The sequence below is a fragment of the Hyperolius riggenbachi genome, chromosome 9 (genome assembly GCF_040937935.1).
Source record: "Hyperolius riggenbachi isolate aHypRig1 chromosome 9, aHypRig1.pri, whole genome shotgun sequence".
Taxonomy (NCBI): domain Eukaryota; kingdom Metazoa; phylum Chordata; class Amphibia; order Anura; family Hyperoliidae; genus Hyperolius; species Hyperolius riggenbachi.
Genome location: NC_090654.1, coordinates 190,706,329 through 190,725,949, shown reverse-complemented (window position 1 = coordinate 190,725,949; position 19,621 = coordinate 190,706,329).

The following is a 19,621-nucleotide window of genomic DNA, read 5'->3' as shown; positions in this document are numbered from 1 at the left end:
TCAGCTGTATTTTGCTCAGAGGTGGAAATACCTTCATCATATGCACAAACACAACTCATGTGTTCAAAGTGTAATAAGCTTTCTGGGAGTGGAAACACTTTGTGAACTCCATCAGACTAGAGAGAGGGTAGCAGATCACCTCAGTGTTATGTTCTTGGTCATGGAAACATGGAATTACCATGCAGTAACGTGACACTTAATGCACTGCAGTGGACAAAAAGGAATTTTCCAACCATATAGCTACTGTGGTATGCCCACCTCCTTATATAGTACAGAAGCACTTAATTGGTGCTTTCACATTGAAAAGCTAGAGTCCTAGGTTTAAAGCAATCCTGAAGCCAAAAAAGTGAGATACTTACCCATGGAGAAGAAAGGCTCTTGATCTCATAGAGCCTTTGCAAGTCAAAGTAAAATTGGAGCCATGGATACCAATGTTAAAAGTAGCAGCCGTCTTTACACACTTCAGAAAACGGATCCGTGGGCTCCGTTTTAGCAATCTGAACAGAGAGTCCGGATTTTGCAGATTTTCACGGAGCCCGGATACCCGCAGAGGCAATGAAAGGAAACATAAAAACGGATCTCCCTCTAAACAGAGAACTTTTGCACACAAAACGGATGCCAAAGCAGATTGTCTGCTGCCTGCTCCTCCCCTCAGCGTTATCTTTGCGGACCTCTTTATCCAATAGAAACACACAGGAAGGAAGGACAAGTTTTTGACATATGTTTAAACGGACTGGAAACATATGCTGCAAAAGCACACCATTTTGAAAAACGGATCAGTTTTTAGAAAAACTGATTCGTTTAAAACGCATTCCAATCTGCAACCTGACAAGTGTGGACCGGTCTTCGTTCCATCGCTGTGCCTCATTCAAATTTGCCACCTCCTGGAGCCCTTGGATGGCTTTGGAATCACTTGTGTCCCTGAGTGCTTCCTGAAGACGGGCAGCTCTGCACTGCAAGTGTATACTTGTGTTTGTGCAGTATGGAGCCGCCTGTCTTCAGTATCACTTTAAATCCTTGCCAGGAAATTATCTGCATAGAGTGTTTCTACAGGCTTCATCTTAGTGCTCTCATTTCCTCCAACAACCCCAAAACATACAGGTAAATTGTCTTTGCCCTCAAATGTTTCCTTTATTTGTGATATCTACATTACAAGGCCGATAGTCATCGACTCCAACCTGAAAGCGATCCACCCAGTGGATCAGCTCCCGATCACATTGTCTACCATCCGCTGTATGACATCACAAATGCACAGCGCTCTGTCATCCCTCCAGCTCCCTACATAGCAACAGAATCGTTGTCAGCTACAGCTGCCCATAATTATTCATACCCCCGGCAAATTTTGACGTAGAGTTGCTTTTATTCAACCAGCAAGTAATTTTTTGATGAGAAATGACATAGGTGTCTCCTAAAAGATAAAAAAAACGATAGAGGCATTATTGTGGGGAAAAAAAACCCAACATTTCTGTGCTCTCTGCCACAGGGTCATATGTTAGGCATTCTTTGTCTTGCGATGTGACGGGGGCGGTGTGTCGCACCATAAACGCACAGGCCAGGTGTGAAACTGGGGGATTGAATAAGGAAGGGTGTGGTTCATCAAGTCGAATACATTTCTTCATTCATCCTAAATACTGCATGGATATAGCCCTGGAGCTGGACATCTCTCCAGGATCTGGTATGACAAGGCAGAGAAAAGGCCTTGCTTGCTTAAACAGGAACTCCAGTGAAAATAATGTAATAAAAAAGTGCTTCATTTTTACAATAATTACAGTGGGATGCGAAAGCTTGGGCAACCTTGTTAATCGTCATGATTTTCCTGTATAAATCTTTGGTTGTTACGATAAAAAATATCAGTTAAATATATCATATAGGAGACACGCACAGTGATATTTGAGAAGTGAAATTAAGTTTATTGGATTTACAGAAACTGTGCAATAATTGTTTAACCTCCCTGGCGGTCTATTAAAACCGCCAGGGGGCAGCACAGCATTTTTACATTTTTTTTTAATCATGTAGCTAGCCTAGCGCTAGCTACATGATAGCCGCTGTGCAGCGGCATCCCCCCACCCCCTCCGATCGCCTCTGGCGATCAGCGCAAAGAAGAAATCCCGCTCAGAACGGGATTTCCTGTTTGGCTTCCCCCATTGCCATGACAACGATCGACGTTGTGACGTTATCAAAAGTCCCGATCCACCCCTCAGCGCTGCCTGGCGCTGAACGGCCAGGCTGCGCAAGGGGTCTGGGGGGGCGGCGCGGCGGGTAGCGGCAAATCGGCGCGGAGCGGTGGCGATCGGTTTGTACACGCAGCTAGCAAAGTGCTAGCTGCGTGTACCTAAAAAAAATTATGCAAATCGGCCCAGCAGGGCCTGAGAAATCCTCCTGCGCGGCATAGCCTGACCTGAGGTCGGGCTTACTGCCAGGAAGGTTACACAAAATTAGGCAGGTGCATAAATTTGGGCACCACAAAAAAGAAATGAAATCAATATTTAGTAGATCCTCCTTTTGCAGAAATTACAGTCTCTAAATACTTCCTGTAGGTTCCAATGAGAGTCTGGATTCTGGTTGAAGGTATTTTTGACCATTCCTCTTTCCAAAACATCTCTAGTTCTTTCAGGTTTAATGGCTTCAGGGCATAGATAGCTCTTTTTAACTCACACCACAGATTTTTAATTATATTCAGGTCTGGGGACTGAGATGGCCATTCCAGAGCGTTGTACTTGTTCCTCTGCATGAATGCCTTAGTTGATTTAGAGCAGTGTTCAGATCCAGCCCCGGCGCAGCTTCAGCTTTGTCACTGATTCCTGGATATTGGTCTCCAGAATCCGCTGATACAGAGTGGAATCCATGCGTCCCTCAACTTTGACAAGGTTCCCAGTCCCTGCACTGGCCAAACAGCCCCACAACATGAGGGAACCACCACCATATTTTACTGTAGGTAGCAAGTGCTTTTCTTGGAATGCTGTGTTCCTTTTCTTCATGCATAACACCCCTTGTTATGCCCAAATAACTCAATTTTAGTCTCATCAGTCCACAGCACCTTATTCCGAAGGAATAACCTAAATTAATGTCCATTAGTGCGTAATATGTTGGCGCTTTATAAATACAATTAATAAATAAAATAAAATGATGTAAGGGATAAGGGTTCAGACAGGGGCGCCTTTACCTACTGACCACCCAGGCAGCGGCTTGGAGCGGCTTTGATGGGGAAGGCGCAATAAATTACTGTCAGTCCAAGGGGAAATAAAAATTCCTGTCCTGAAAGACCGTTGTAAGGGACTGAAGAGAAAAAGATTTCCTTCTGTTTTAAGAAGGCAAATTACACCAAGCTTTGCTTTTTTAGTAGGAGGGCATTTGGTTCCTTTTATCCCCCTATACATTCCTAGTAGCTTGGGTCACCCTGAGCTGCTTGGTTACTCTGCTCTTTTCACAAATAGTCTTCTGCTAAGTCACTAAAGAATCATTCAGAGTTCAGAATTATAGATGCTCCCTAAGAAGAAGGTGTCTCTGGCTTATAGCTGTTCTCTGCCCCTCCACAGAGGAGACAGCGACAGCGCCCTACCCCCAAATGTTACTGAGTCTGCAGAGGGAGTGAGACAAACAAACAAACAAACAAACAGTAAACTCTGCAGACAGCTGTGTGCTCTGCTAGAATGTCTGCATGTCTAGATGTCAGGAGGATCGCCATGACTAGCTATGGATCATTTGATCCTCTCCCCTACACAGCCTGCACTTCTCCCTGAATTCAACAGGACAGTGTTTGAAGTGTGTAATGGACACAGTGGGGGTTGCAGGTTTTGTCTTTCATTGTGAGAGAGTGAATAGGAGGGCAGCATCTAAAGCTCAAACAATGATAATGGACATGTAAGCAATGTGTGTAATTACATCCATCACTACTTATAATTGAAGATGGCAAAATAATGTATTTCCATTAATGCTGTCTGTTTGCCCTCTCTCTAATACTATGTACCACCTCACGATTTTTCCAACGATTTTCCCGATGTTCATCAATTTTTTTTTTTGAGCGACAAGTAGTCATTTACACGATGTCGTGACATCGCTTAGCGTTGTGTGGTGAAAAGTGACCGTCACTGAGGATCAAGTAAAGTACTGAGGTCGCTTGACTTCTCGTTCGCGCCCGTCCTGTAATGTCACGTGACATCTCACATACCCGCTGGCAGGAAGATGAATCGCTGGACGCTTGTCATGAGGGACACCTCGCTGGATCCATCTTCCTGTGTTGTTGCAGTCACTGTGGTGAGTGTGGAGCTTAACTTTGCTTGCCCTCACCCTCTGCTCATGCTCCCTCTCCCACTGTCTCTCTGACCAAACAACTGCTACTTGGGGAACAATGTGCACAACTATGTACACTAGTCTGAGCACTCTTCAGGGGAGCCAGTAGCATTTGGAACTATTATTGTGCATTTATGTAGCACTGACATCTTCAGCACTTTACAGAGTACATAGTCATGTCACTGACTGCTCACTGGAGCTTACAATTTCATCCCTACCATAGTCAAACTGTAATGTCCGACCATATTATTATCATGTATTTATATAGCACTGACATCTTCTGCAGTACTTTATATAGCACTGACATCTTCTGCAGTACTTTACAGAGTACATAGTCATGTCACTGACTGTCCTCAGAGGAGCTCACAATCTAATCCTACCATAGTCATAGTCTAATGTCCTACCATATTATTATTATGTATTTATATAGCACTGACATCTTCTGCAGCACTTTACAGAGTACATAGTCATGTCACTGACTGTCCCCAGAGGAGCTCACAATCTAATCCTACCATAGTCATAGTCTAATGTCCTACCATATTATTATTATGTATTTATATAGCACTGACATCTTCTGCAGCACTGTAGAGAGTACATAGTGATGTCACTGACTGTCCTCAGAGGAGCTCACAATCTAACCCTACCATAGTCATAGTCTAATGTCCTACCATATTATTATTATTTATTTATATAGCACTGACATCTCCTGAAGCACTTTACAGAGTACATAGTCATGTCACTGACTGTCCTCAGAGGAGCTCACAATCTAACCCTACCATAGTCATAGTATAATGTCCTACCATATTATTATTGTTTATTTATATAGCACTGACATCTCCTGAAGCACTTTACAGAGTACATAGTCATGTCACTGACTGTCCTCAGAGGAGCTCACAGTCTATTCCCTACCACAGTTATAGTCTAATATTTTCAATATAGGATTGTTTTGGGGTAAACCAGTTGACTTATTAGTATGTTTTTTAGGATGCAGGAAATGTCTGAAGTGTCTGAAGACAGAAACTCCATGCAGATTTTGCCCTGGCCAATGTTCAAGCCTAGGACTCGGCACTAAAATGCAGTAGTGGTACCCACTGAGCCTCTATTCTACTCATAGATATCTGCTCATCCATGTCATCAATTCTGACCCTCTACTACCCTTCCTCCCTCCATTCTACTTCTCTTCTCTTGTATCACTTACACTACAAACACACTGTGCTTATCTCCAGAATGGATTATGAATCAAACTGTTAGGCCCAGTGCACACCAAAACCGCTAGCAGATCCTCAAAACGCTAGCGGTTTTGGAGCAGATTTCAGAGCGATTCTAGGCATGTTTAGAGACATTTTCTAAACATGCCGAGCGTTTTTGTGAAGCAGATTACAAATATTGTTACAGTAAAAGCTGTTACTGAACAGCTTCCGTAACAAATACGCCTGGAAAACTGCTCTGATCTAGCGTTTTTCAGAGCGGTTTGCATTTTTCCTATACTTTACATTGAGGCAGAATCGCTTCTGCAAACCGCAAATGTGCAGCAGGAGGCACGTTTGCGGTTTGCTAAAAACCTCAAACCGCTGGTGTGCACCATCCCATGGAAATACATTAGCCAAGCGTTTTCACAGACAAATGCGGTTGGCGGATCGCTGCTAAAACCGCTCGGTGTGCACTGGGCCTTAAACCACCTTACCATATCAGCCCTTCAATGTCATGATATACCCACTCTAGTCCTACCCTAACAGGTGGTAACATATTTGCATATCTCATAATGTTTGTGAAAAATTATTTTGAAAGTAAGAATGTCTTGCTTGATAATCCAATCTTGCAATGTGACTGCCATTGGAACTTGTAGTGTGGATGCTGTATTTATTTGAGGTGCATACTGGCAGCATGTGCTGTATGGCATACAATGCTGATCATCCACAAGGCAAACTTAGGCAGCTGCCTAGGGTCTAGAGAGAGTTTAGGGGCCTGGTGGTTGCTAGCAGTGGTGCTCAGCAGAGCTCGAATATTCGAGTAGCTCGAATATTCGAGCTCTTTTTCAGCTATCCGAGCTCGGTATTCGAGCTCCGAATAGCTGTAGCTATTCGAATGGGCTATCCGAGTACACTCGAATAGCCCATTCACTATTCGAGCTATTCGAGCAAACGGCGCTATTCGAGCTCGGTACCGAGCTCGAATAGCGTCATAGCCCAGATTGATGTCCTTAGAGCCAATCAGAGGGCTCCCAGGCCCTCTGACGGCAGCCAATCACAGAGGGGGACCCTGGCCAGCCCCTACCCTATAAATAGCGGCCGCCATGTTCCGTTTCTCCATGCTTGCCTGAGACTTGTACAGAGAGAGAGTTGCTCCTTTGTGCTTTGGCTTAGCAAGTGCTCTATTGTGATCATTTACCTAGCGTTTTTGCTCACCTACACCTGCCATATACACCTATATTGTTGTTAGTTAGATAGACATTGTATTTTAGTTAGTAGCTTGTGTGTTACATTAGAGACAGGCAGCTGCTGCAAGCTTACAGGTTTAGGCCTCAGGGGGGCCTTGCCTCTGTGGGCAGCTGTCCTCTGTTTATTTCTCTCATCTATACCAGTATTTCTGCTGTCCTTTACTAATAGTATTGTAGTTATACTGTACTAGGAGTAGGACACTCACTGACTGTCACTGTTTATAGGCTACTAGCTAGCTCCTGCGTGTGTGCACTCACTCACTGTCTGTGTGTACACACACTCTATTTCCTTCTGATTACTGATAGATTATTGTTAGTTAGTTGTACTTACTGTTACTACTTACTCTTACTGTACTAGGAGTCTAGGACACTCAGTCAGACAGTCACTGTGTTCATAGGCTACTAGCTCCTGCGTGCGGTCACTCACTGTCTGAGTGTACACACACCACCCACACTCCATTTCCTTCTGATCGCTGATTGATTATTGTAATTAGTTAGTTGTACTTACTGTTACTACTTACTCTTACTGTACTAGGAGTCTAGGACACTCAGTCACTGTGTTCATAGGCTACTAGCTCCTGCGTGCGGTCACTCACTGTCTGAGTGTACACACACCACCCACACTCCATTTCCTTCTGATCGCTGATTGATTATTGTAATTAGTTAGTTCTACTTACTGTTACTACTTACTCTTACTGTACTAGGAGTCTAGGACACTCAGTCACTGTGTTCATAGGCTACTAGCTCCTGCGTGCGTGCACTCACTGTCTGAGTGTACACACACCACCCACACTCCATTTCCTTCTGATCGCTGATTGATTATTGTAATTAGTTAGTTGTACTTACTGTTACTACTTACTCTTACTGTACTAGGAGTCTAGGACACTCAGTCACTGTGTTCATAGGCTACTAGCTCCTGCGTGCGGTCACTCACTGTCTGAGTGTACACACACCACCCACACTCCATTTCCTTCTGATCGCTGATTGATTATTGTAATTAGTTAGTTCTACTTACTGTTACTACTTACTCTTACTGTACTAGGAGTCTAGGACACTCAGTCACTGTGTTCATAGGCTACTAGCTCCTGCGTGCGGTCACTCACTGTCTGAGTGTACACACACCACCCACACTCCATTTCCTTCTGATCGCTGATTGATTATTGTAATTAGTTAGTTCTACTTACTGTTACTACTTACTCTTACTGTACTAGGAGTCTAGGACACTCAGTCACTGTGTTCATAGGCTACTAGCTCCTGCGTGCGGTCACTCACTGTCTGAGTGTACACACACCACCCACACTCCATTTCCTTCTGATCGCTGATTGATTATTGTAATTAGTTAGTTCTACTTACTGTTACTACTTACTCTTACTGTACTAGGAGTCTAGGACACTCAGTCACTGTGTTCATAGGCTACTAGCTCCTGCGTGCGGTCACTCACTGTCTGAGTGTACACACACCACCCACACTCCATTTCCTTCTGATCGCTGATTGATTATTGTAATTAGTTAGTTCTACTTACTGTTACTACTTACTCTTACTGTACTAGGAGTCTAGGACACTCAGTCACTGTGTTCATAGGCTACTAGCTCCTGCGTGCGTGCACTCACTGTCTGAGTGTACACACACCACCCACACTCCATTTCCTTCTGATCGCTGATTGATTATTGTAATTAGTTAGTTCTACTTACTGTTACTACTTACTCTTACTGTACTAGGAGTCTAGGACACTCAGTCACTGTGTTCATAGGCTACTAGCTCCTGCGTGCGGTCACTCACTGTCTGAGTGTACACACACCACCCACACTCCATTTCCTTCTGATCGCTGATTGATTATTGTAATTAGTTAGTTCTACTTACTGTTACTACTTACTCTTACTGTACTAGGAGTCTAGGACACTCAGTCACTGTGTTCATAGGCTACTAGCTCCTGCGTGCGTGCACTCACTGTCTGAGTGTACACACACCACCCACACTCCATTTCCTTCTGATCGCTGATTGATTATTGTAATTAGTTAGTTCTACTTACTGTTACTACTTACTCTTACTGTACTAGGAGTCTAGGACACTCAGTCACTGTGTTCATAGGCTACTAGCTCCTGCGTGCGGTCACTCACTGTCTGAGTGTACACACACCACCCACACTCCATTTCCTTCTGATCGCTGATTGATTATTGTAATTAGTTAGTTCTACTTACTGTTACTACTTACTCTTACTGTACTAGGAGTCTAGGACACTCAGTCACTGTGTTCATAGGCTACTAGCTCCTGCGTGCGGTCACTCACTGTCTGAGTGTACACACACCACCCACACTCCATTTCCTTCTGATCGCTGATTGATTATTGTAATTAGTTAGTTCTACTTACTGTTACTACTTACTCTTACTGTACTAGGAGTCTAGGACACTCAGTCACTGTGTTCATAGGCTACTAGCTCCTGCGTGCGGTCACTCACTGTCTGAGTGTACACACACCACCCACACTCCATTTCCTTCTGATCGCTGATTGATTATTGTAATTAGTTAGTTCTACTTACTGTTACTACTTACTCTTACTGTACTAGGAGTCTAGGACACTCAGTCACTGTGTTCATAGGCTACTAGCTCCTGCGTGCGGTCACTCACTGTCTGAGTGTACACACACCACCCACACTCCATTTCCTTCTGATCGCTGATTGATTATTGTAATTAGTTAGTTCTACTTACTGTTACTACTTACTCTTACTGTACTAGGAGTCTAGGACACTCAGTCACTGTGTTCATAGGCTACTAGCTCCTGCGTGCGTGCACTCACTGTCTGAGTGTACACACACTAAATTTACTTGTGATTACTACTGATTATTGTAACTGCTAGTTGTACTTCCTGACTGTTACTACTTACTTACTGTACTAGGGGACACTCACTCAGTCACCTCACCAACCAACCCACTCCATTAAAGTACCCCACTTTTCACCCGCCCTTTTACAAAACTTTTGTCTATACGCCCAAAACATTTAAGATGTCTGGAAGTGGCAGCCAGCGCGGTTTGGGCAAGGGGAAGGGCAGCAAGGGAATCAGGAGGAGAGGGAGCAGCATTGTGGCAAGCCGCGGCCGCGGGCGCGCCACCATGCACAGTTCCGCAGCAGCAGCAGCAGCGTCAGTGGCTAACATTCCTCCCATAGCCACTGGCCGTGGACGCCTTGGGCGCCGCCCAGCAGGAGCATCTGCAACTCACGCTGCAGAGACACAGCAGCAGCAGCGTGTAGCACCTGCTCCCATTTTCCTCCAGCCGGGTCGGAAACGTCCCATTGAGGAAAAGGATGCAGACACTGTGGTGCAACTCATGACGGAGGATGAGCAGCCCGCCATCAGCTCTGCATCCGAGGCCTCCACCCTCACCACCACCACCACCCCTGTTCGCAGCAGCCGCCCAGCAGGGTCTGGGGAGGAGGCCAGTTCACCGTCACTCGCCGACCTGTCATTCAGCAGTCTTTTGACCCCAGGCATCATGAGTAAATTGTCTGCTGTTGTTGGCGATCTTGAGGAGGAGATGCTGATGGGCACTTTGGGGGATGAGGGATTGGACAGCAAGACTGTGGCGACAGTCAAGCAGCCCATCCATGCATCAGGAGAGGAGTTTGGGGGGTCCTCATCCCAGCAGGACATGTTTCAGGAGGGGGAGGATGATGATGACCCGGTGACAGACAGAGACTGGGTGCCACCACCTCCAGGGGATGTCGTCCTCAGCAGCTCTGAGGAGGAGGAGGAGGATGCTCTTGTGGGCCTTGCAAGGAGGCGCATCATTGCAAGCATTGGCAGCAGCAGTAGGCAGGTCCCACAGCCTGCTGGTGTCTCAGGCTCAGCAGCAGCAGCATCTGCCAGTACCACCACCAGCCGCACCCAAGCCCCCCCCCCAACCACCACAGGGAGACAGGCAGCAGCGCTTCCATGCCGTAGGGGGATGTTTAAGTCACCAATCTGGCGATATTTCACCATGCCCACTGTGTACAGCAAGTACGCCACTTGCAACCACTGTCAGCGGAAGTTGAGCAGAGGTGCAGACCCCTTAAAGTTCTGCACCAGCTCGCTCATCAACCACCTTGCGGCTAAACATTTCCACCAGCATGAGGAGTTCCAGAGGCTGAAGGCATCTGGTGCTGGCAGTGGCACCACACCCATCACTGCACAGCCTTCAGCAGCAGCAGCAGCAGCAACAGCAGCCACCCGCCCTCCTGCTCCTCCAGCAGCACCAGCAGGAGTGCGGAAACGCACTGCTCCTCCCCCCTCTGCAACTCCTGCCGCCGACACTGAGGCCTGTTCTGGCAGCCAGTCCTCAGTGGCCTCCTCCGCTGTGTCTGCTGATTCCCGTGTCAGCAAAAGGCCACGCCAGAGCCTTTTGAGCGAGTCCTTCCAGGGGGTGGTTAGGGCTCTGCCTCCCAGCAGCCGTCGCGTGCGGCAGCTGAACGGCTTGCTGGCACGGGCCATGTGCTCCCAACTCCTGCCGTACACGCTCGTGCAGGAGGGGAGCGACATTCGTGCGCTGCTTGCTTGCGCAGCCCCAGACTGGCAGCTCCCCAGCAGACACTTCTTTGCCCGCAAGGCCATTCCTGCACTGCACCGCTTTGTGATGGCCAATGTGGAGCGAGGGCTGGAGCACGCGGTTGGTGAAAGGGTCCACGTCACCATGGACTCCTGGAGCAGCCGCTTCGGGACAGGCCGCTACCTGTCCTTCACTGTCCACTGGGTCAGCTTGGTGGAAGGGGGTGAGGATGGGAGAGCAGCAGCGGGCACAGCAGCAGCAGCAACACAGTGGGTGGTGCCACCCCGCAGGCTCAGGGGAACTGCAGCAGGTTCCTCCGATCCTCTGCCATCCTCCGGCACACCTGGCCAAACCCCCCGCCTCAGCAGCAGCGTGAAGGCCCGCCACTGCCAAGCGCTGCTGCACTTGGTCAGCCTTGGGAAGACCAAGCTGACGGCAACCCATGTGTTGGCCAAACTCCAGGAGCAGGAGAGGATTTGGCTGACCCCCAGAGGCCTCAGAGTCGGAGAGGTGGTGGCCGACAATGGGGCCAATCTGGTTGCCGCAATAGACAGGGGAAACCTGACCCACATCCCCTGTCTTGCCCACGTGCTGAACCTGGTGGTGCAGAAGTTCCTGCGCACCTACCAGGGGATGGGCGAACTGCTGGAAACGGCAAGGAATGTTGTGCGTCACTTCCGGCGCTCGGCTGCAGCCTGTGCGAGCCTGGAAGACGTGCAAAAGGAGCTGGATCTGCCACGCCATCGGCTGATCCTTGACGTTCCGACTCGCTGGAACTCCACCCTGGCGATGTTGGAGCGTCTGGTTGAACAGAGGCGCGCTGTCAAACAGTACCTTGCCCTGGCCACTGTTTCCGCAGCTCAGAGAAGGGACAAGACCAGCAACATCCCGTCCATCGTCCCCGATGATGACTGGAGGCACATGCAGCAGGTGTGCTTTGTGCTGGCTCCCTTCCTGCAGGCCACAAACATGGTGAGCAGGGACCATGCTATGGTCTGCGAGTGGGTGCCCCTGGTTTCTCTGCTGAACAGGGCCCTCGATGCTTTGCTGGAACAGGGAGCGGCAGCCTTGGACCAGCAGGAGCGGCAACCAGCTGCGCAGTCCACCTCTGAGGGGGAGGAGGAGGAGGACTTGGTGGAGGTCCCTGACCTGGCTGCTGATGAGTGGGATCAGCACAGCGCAGCTGAGTTGGTGTGGGGGTGGAGAGAGGATGAGGCGGCAGAGGAGGAGGATGAGGACAGCACTGACGTCGATGTGCCAGCAGACGTGGCCCGCCTCTTCCCAATGGCAGCGCACATGCTGACGTGCCTGCGCAGGGACCCCAGGGTGATCCAGATGAAGCAGAGGGAGGAGATCTGGATCAGCATGATGTTGGACCCACGCCTCAAGGGGAAGTTGAGCCAGTTCCTGCCGCCTGCAGGAGGAGACCCAGCGCAACAAATAAGGAGCTTGCAGCAGGCCCTTGTTGAGCGCTTGGAGGAAGCCTTCCCCCAGCCTTCCGCCCCCACTGTCCAGCAGCCAGCACAGAGGCAGCAGCAGGTGCCTGCATCCAGCAGCAGCAAGCGCCCCACAGACCTGCTGTCTCTCAGCCACGAGCTCTACAGGACTGTAGAGGCTCCGGCAGCAGTGACTAGAGAGGAGATGCATGCAGCAGCATCCTCCTCCGGTCACAGCCAGCGCCTGACCCGCATGGTGGCTGACTACATGGGGTCGTACAGCGGGCTTGACAGCGATGCCCCTGTTGATCCCATGGAGTATTGGGTCAAGCGCATGGAGATCTGGAGCGAGCTGGCGCAGTACGCCCTGGAAGTGCTGTCCTGCCCCCCTTCCAGCGTGCTGTCCGAGCGCTGCTTCAGTGCAGCTGGTGGCGTGGTCACCGAGAAACGCTCACGTCTGTCTCACAAGTCTGTGGACAGACTGACGTTTCTCAAGATGAACCAGGCGTGGGTGGAAGGCGAGTTCCTGGCCCCTGTTGTCGGCGAGAGGGGGACATGAACTGGCTGCCGGAACCATCGTTAATGTGCCTTACCACCCTTTACCACCTCCTGGCTCCTGCTCACTAAGCCAGCCTGGTTCACTTTGACTATTACGTCGCCTGCAGCCACACATTTTACACCTACAGTGGGCTGCTGTGTACTGCCCTTCTGCTGTCTGTCTGTGTTTCCCACTGCCAGGGTACACAGCATTACCTTCTTCTGCTGCCACTCTGCCACCAGCTATTACGTCAAACAATAGCTATATTGGTTGTAAAACCAAAAACCAAAAAACCATTAAAAAAAAAAAAAGGTTTAATTTTTCTGAGGTGCCCGGGTTGAAAACTGTGTTGTCCCAGTTGTGTATTGGACACAATGTGGGCTGCACGACCGCTGTCTGGGACCTCCTGTTGTGTTTATTTACAGCCCTGGTATCACCGCTAGGTACCAGGGCTATTATGTCACGCTGCCTACCTGCTGCCACACTCACACTGCTCCTCCACACCTCCTCCTGCTGCTGCTGCTGCTGTCTGTCTGTCTGTGTTTCCCACTGCCAGGGTACACAGATGATTTACCTTCTGCTGCCTCTCTGCCACCAGCTATTACGTCAAACAATAGCTGCTCGCCTACTCCTCCATTCCTCCTCCTGCTGCTGCTGTCTGTCTGTGTTTCCCACTGCCAGGGTACACAGCATTACCTTCTTCTGCTGCCACTCTGCCACCAGCTATTACGTCAAACAATAGCTATATTGGTTGTAAAACCAAAAACCAAAAAACCATTAAAAAAAAAAAAAGGTTTAATTTTTCTGAGGTGCCCGGGTTGAAAACTGTGTTGTCCCAGTTGTGTATTGGACACAATGTGGGCTGCACGACCGCTGTCTGGGACCTCCTGTTGTGTTTATTTACAGCCCTGGTATCACCGCTAGGTACCAGGGCTATTATGTCACGCTGCCTACCTGCTGCCACACTCACACTGCTCCTCCACACCTCCTCCTGCTGCTGCTGCTGCTGTCTGTCTGTGTTTCCCACTGCCAGGGTACACAGATGATTTACCTTCTGCTGCCACTCTGCCACCAGCTATTACGTCAAACAATAGCTGCTCGCCTACTCCTCCATTCCTCCTCCTGCTGCTGCTGTCTGTCTGTGTTTCCCACTGCCAGGGTACACAGCATTACCTTCTTCTGCTGCCACTCTGCCACCAGCTATTACGTCAAACAATAGCTATATTGGTTGTAAAACCAAAAACCAAAAAACCATTAAAAAAAAAAAAAGGTTTAATTTTTCTGAGGTGCCCGGGTTGAAAACTGTGTTGTCCCAGTTGTGTATTGGACACAATGTGGGCTGCACGACCGCTGTCTGGGACCTCCTGTTGTGTTTATTTACAGCCCTGGTATCACCGCTAGGTACCAGGGCTATTATGTCACGGCGAGCTGCCTGCCTCATTGACTGCCTGCTGCCACACACTCATCCTCCTCCTCCTGCTGCTGAATTTACCTCCTGCTGTCTTTGTGTTTCCACTGCCAGGGAGCACATACAATGGCGCTTCCAACATGCGTGCGCCCACCAGCTATTTGTTACGCTCAAAAATAGCTGCATTTCTTTAAAAAAAAATTGAAAAGAGAAATACGTGAAGATGATGAAGAAGAAGATGAAAAAGAAGAAGAAGATAAAGAAGAAGAAGATGAAGAAGATGAAGAAGAAGAAGATGAAGAAGAAGATGAAGAAGAAGATGAAGAAGAAGATGAAAAAGAAGATGAAAAAGAAGAAGAAGATGAAGAAGATGAAGAAGAAGAAGATGAAGAAGAAGAAGATGAAGAAGAAGAAGAAGAAGATGAAGAAGATGAAGAAGAAGAAGATGAAGAAGATGAAGAAGAAGAAGATGAAGAAGAAGAAGATGAAGAAGAAGAAGATGAAGAAGAAGAAGAAGAAGAAGATGAAGAAGAAGAAGATGAAGAAGATGAAGATGAAGAAGAAGATGAAGATGAAGAAGAAGATGAAGAAGAAGAAGAAGATGAAGAAGATGAAGAAGAAGAAGATGAAGAAGATGAAGAAGAAGAAGATGAAGAAGAAGAAGATGAAGAAGAAGAAGATGAAGAAGAAGAAGAAGAAGAAGATGAAGAAGAAGAAGATGAAGAAGATGAAGATGAAGAAGAAGATGAAGATGAAGAAGAAGATGAAGAAGAAGATGATGAAGAAGAAGAAGAAGAAGAAGATGATGAAGAAGAAGAAGAAGAAGAAGAAGAAGAAGATATAGAAGAAGAAGATCTAGAAGAAGAAGAAAGATAAAGAAGAAGAAGAACAAGTATATACAGTAACACTACTGAACAAAATTTAGGACACAACTTCTCTTTCCACATTTTTTTTTAAAGGAACATCCCCACATAATCACTTGCTGTTGTTACTTGGAAAAAAAGATGTTTCTTGCATCATTCACCCTCAAAACAAGTGTTGGAAGCTATTTAAGGCCAATTCGAATAGTCAGCTCGAATAGTGAGCTCGAATACCGACTCGAATAGTGAGCTCGAAGTCCGAGGTCGAATCGAATAGTAAAAATTATTCGACTCGAATATTCGACTGACCTCGAATAATTTACTATTCGAATTCGACCAAACTCGAATTTTAAATAGGGGTATTTGAGCATCACTAGTTGCTAGCCCCCACCAAATCTAACTAAATAAGCCAGGTGACCATCAGTGGAGGGCAAAGTGTTATCTTGCCTCTTGCCTATCCCTCTCTGATGGCTTATATCGTGTGTGAAGTGTTCTATAATGTATATGATTTTTGTTTTATTTTTTATGGAGGGGGGGGGGGGGGGCGCCACAGGATTTCTTGCCTGGAGTGACAAGAAGGCTAGAGGCGCCCCTGGGTTCAGACAAAAGAGATAAGCTTTGTTGCACAAATCTGACTTCATATTATTTTGCATGAGAAAGTGATCACTGTTATTGCTGCAACATTGCTATTTTCTCAGCCACATTATTTCTACTTTCATATTTTGACCACAAGTTGCTTTATAAATTCCAGAGAGCATTCACTATAATTCCTATTTGTTTGTTACATTTCTGTTATGGACAAAACAGATTCATGTACAATTTACTGCATTGCATTAATGAATAAATTGTAAGGCAGTATTCATGTGGGCTGTGGGAGACTTTCACTAATTATCTGCAGAACAATTAATGGCAGCGGAGAGAAGATGAATCTTCTTCCAGCTGTATGAGATATCGCTTTAGGAAAACATCATTATTGATCAGTTGTGCTGTTTAAATCATGCGGTCAGTAATATCGGTAAATTAATGCCGTCACACGTCAACGTCATAAACAGAGGAATTATTCCTCATCTGTTCCACTCTTAGACACATTTATGAATCTAAATGAGTTTTGAGTAAGTACTGTCTGTTACCAATATGACTTCTGTGCATTAAAGGATACCCAACACAAGACATACTTACCTTTTTATACATACCTGGGGCTTCCTCCAGCCCCATGGGCATGGATTGCTCCACATTGTCGTCCTCCGCTGCCCACAGCTCCGGTACCGGGTCCTGTAACTTCCTCCAGTCGCAGCCAGTCTGACGCAAGTGAAGTGCGTTATTTACGTATCTCTCCAGGTCAGCCGCATGGTGGCAATTCAGGTCGGAGCCGCAGCCACGTTCAGACATAATGCTTTTCTTTGCTGCTTGGTAATAATCTGACATGCATGAGCTTACAAATGCTGCCATTCAACAACAATACATTACAAAAGATTGATCCAGATGGTGCGCTCCTCCCTAGATGACAGTTGAATATAATTTCCAATACCGGTTCGCATCACCAAAAAAAGTCAGATAAAAAGTATACAAAGATGTTTGTGCTCTATACGGTACCCTGAGGCATATGACAAAGTCCAGCAATGATTCAGTTCCAACACATGTACCACTCTGGTTGTCCACTGTGGTCTACAGTAGTAGTCCTCAGAGGAGAGACAAAAAATAATAAAAATCATAATCCTTTTAGCTTCATGCACCTCCACCTTAACTTGTGTGACACGTATTAGCATGCGAACACCAGCACATACAATTATATATGCAAAGCGCTCATCAGATTAATATGCAGCTCAATCACAAACAGCACATATCGCATAATCAATCAGCATCCACTGTGGTTCTCCTGGCCCCTCCTTGCCACTGGACAGTAGTTCCGCAGATAAAGAACGATAAAAAGTACATGGTGCTGTATCTTTTGATATTAATACTCCTGCACCAATATCGGTGTGAGCACAGCAACCAGCCTCTACCACAGTGCATATACACCCGTGTCTATCAGGGCCCACTGCCACCAAGTGCTCATCTGAGATAAAGCTCCAATAACACCAACTGTGTGATCCTGCACCAGTAACAAACAGTTGCGCTCACCAAATGAAGATGCTACTCAATCATAAACAGCTCATATTGGAGGGCTTCTGGTGGCCTGAGGTGGCCTCAAGTACGCAGACTTGCATCGATTTCGAAAAAAATATATTTTCTTTGACAATGGGGTAAACACAGCGTTGTGTGGCTAAACCGTGGATTCAAGCCAGCATACCTCCATTCCGTCACCACCGCCATACAGGCTCGGACAGGGCCGGCGGGAGCTCGGGATTTCGCCCGGTAGGCCTCCCTTTTTGTGGCCCCTGGGGGCGCCGAGCACTGCAGGAGGGGCACAGCGCAGGAAGGAGGAGCAGCGGTGGGCACAGAGCAGTGGGGAGGGGGGCATTCTCCCACCCTCCCTCACCTGGGGGCCCCCCCTTCCATGCTTCCCCCTCCAAGCTACAATGACCAGAGCGGCAGCGAGAGGGAACCAATCAACTTACTACTTCCTGGTTTCCGCTCTGTGTGCCACTACTCTGGTCTGGTCTTCTCTGCTGTACTATCCAATCACGCTCTCACTGTGCTTTCTGCAGCGGCAGGCAGTGCGGGATGCAGGAAATAGTAAGTAGACAGTTTTTGCCCACTCACTGCCGCCTGCTGCACATTATAGCCTGGAGGAGGGAGCGGCGAAGGGGGGGCTCCCAGTTGAGTGAGGGAGGGGGAGCCCTCTGTGCTGCTCCCCCTCCGTGCTGCTCTTCAATCTGCCATTTTGTGGGGAAATCTGCCGACAATCTGGTTGCATTTTTGTAACGATTGGTGTCAGCACGCAGAGAGAATCTGATTATTGGTGATCTGCAGTATCACCAAAAATGCAGATATATACCTGATTATTGATGATCTGCAGTATCACCGATAATCAGATATATTGCTAACCTCTGGACACCGAAGGATAAGTGAGTGTTTGGTGTAACAGTAATACTTTGAGCAATGTACCTGCTGAGCAGGTGGTATACAGTATAGAGACACAGCTCTGGGAGAACAGGGACCTTCCAGCAGCCTGAGGCTCTCCGGGGGGAGGAGTCAGGCTGGAGACAGGAAGGGCCTAGGAGTGAATGACACCTAAGATGGATGTCACTATCTGATCTGGAGACTATCTCTTTTAAGGGGAGAGATAGCTCTCGAGGTCGGGCACACCGGGTCGGCAACACACTGACAGATAAAGTACAAGGACAGAAGGCTGATTCGGTATCCAAGTCGAGCAGGGTCTGGCAATGGAATATCAGATATACGAGGTACCGAATCAGAAGACAGAGGAGTAGTCAGAAAAGCTATAGGTCATAACATATATCAAGCAATGCCTATTCTGGGTGCGAGGTCTTTGGTCTCAGCACCCGGAACTAGTCTAAAGAATACACAGATGATAATACAGTATTCCCTAGACTGGGTGTGAGGTCCGTAGTCTCAGCACCCTGGAACTAGTCTGAAGTATAACACAGATGAAAACAGTTCCCTAAGCTGGATGTGAGGTCCTTGGTCTCTACACCCTAGAACTAGCTTGAGGTATAACACAGAAGATAACACAGTTCCCTAAGCTGGGTGTGAGGTCCTTGGTCTCTACACCCTGCATAAACAGAATAACAATTCAAATAATCTGGCTAAGTGTGTATTCCCAGGTCCACCTGGTTCAAACACACTGAGGATCTGACTGGTCTGAATGCTTCCACGTAGTGATCGCAATGGCAGACAATTTGCAAGTGAACAGCAGGAACTATTTATGGAGTAGTGCTCTCCAGCACCACCCCTAATTGCTCAACCAATAGTATCCTGCTCTTGGGTCAGCTGATCAGCGTGGTCAGCTGACTCTTCCTGCTTAGTATAAGAATTCTGCCTCTCAGCGCTCGCGCGTGTATTCCTAAGCCTATGTGCACTAACAGACTCAGCCATACCAGCCACACGCTGCCGCGTGCAGACCGCCGCGCTGGATGCGGAAGCAGCCGCCTTACTGTTGCATGCGGCGGCTTTTCCGCATTCTGCCCTGCTGCCAAACACACGCTTCCGCGTACCAACCGCCGCACTGG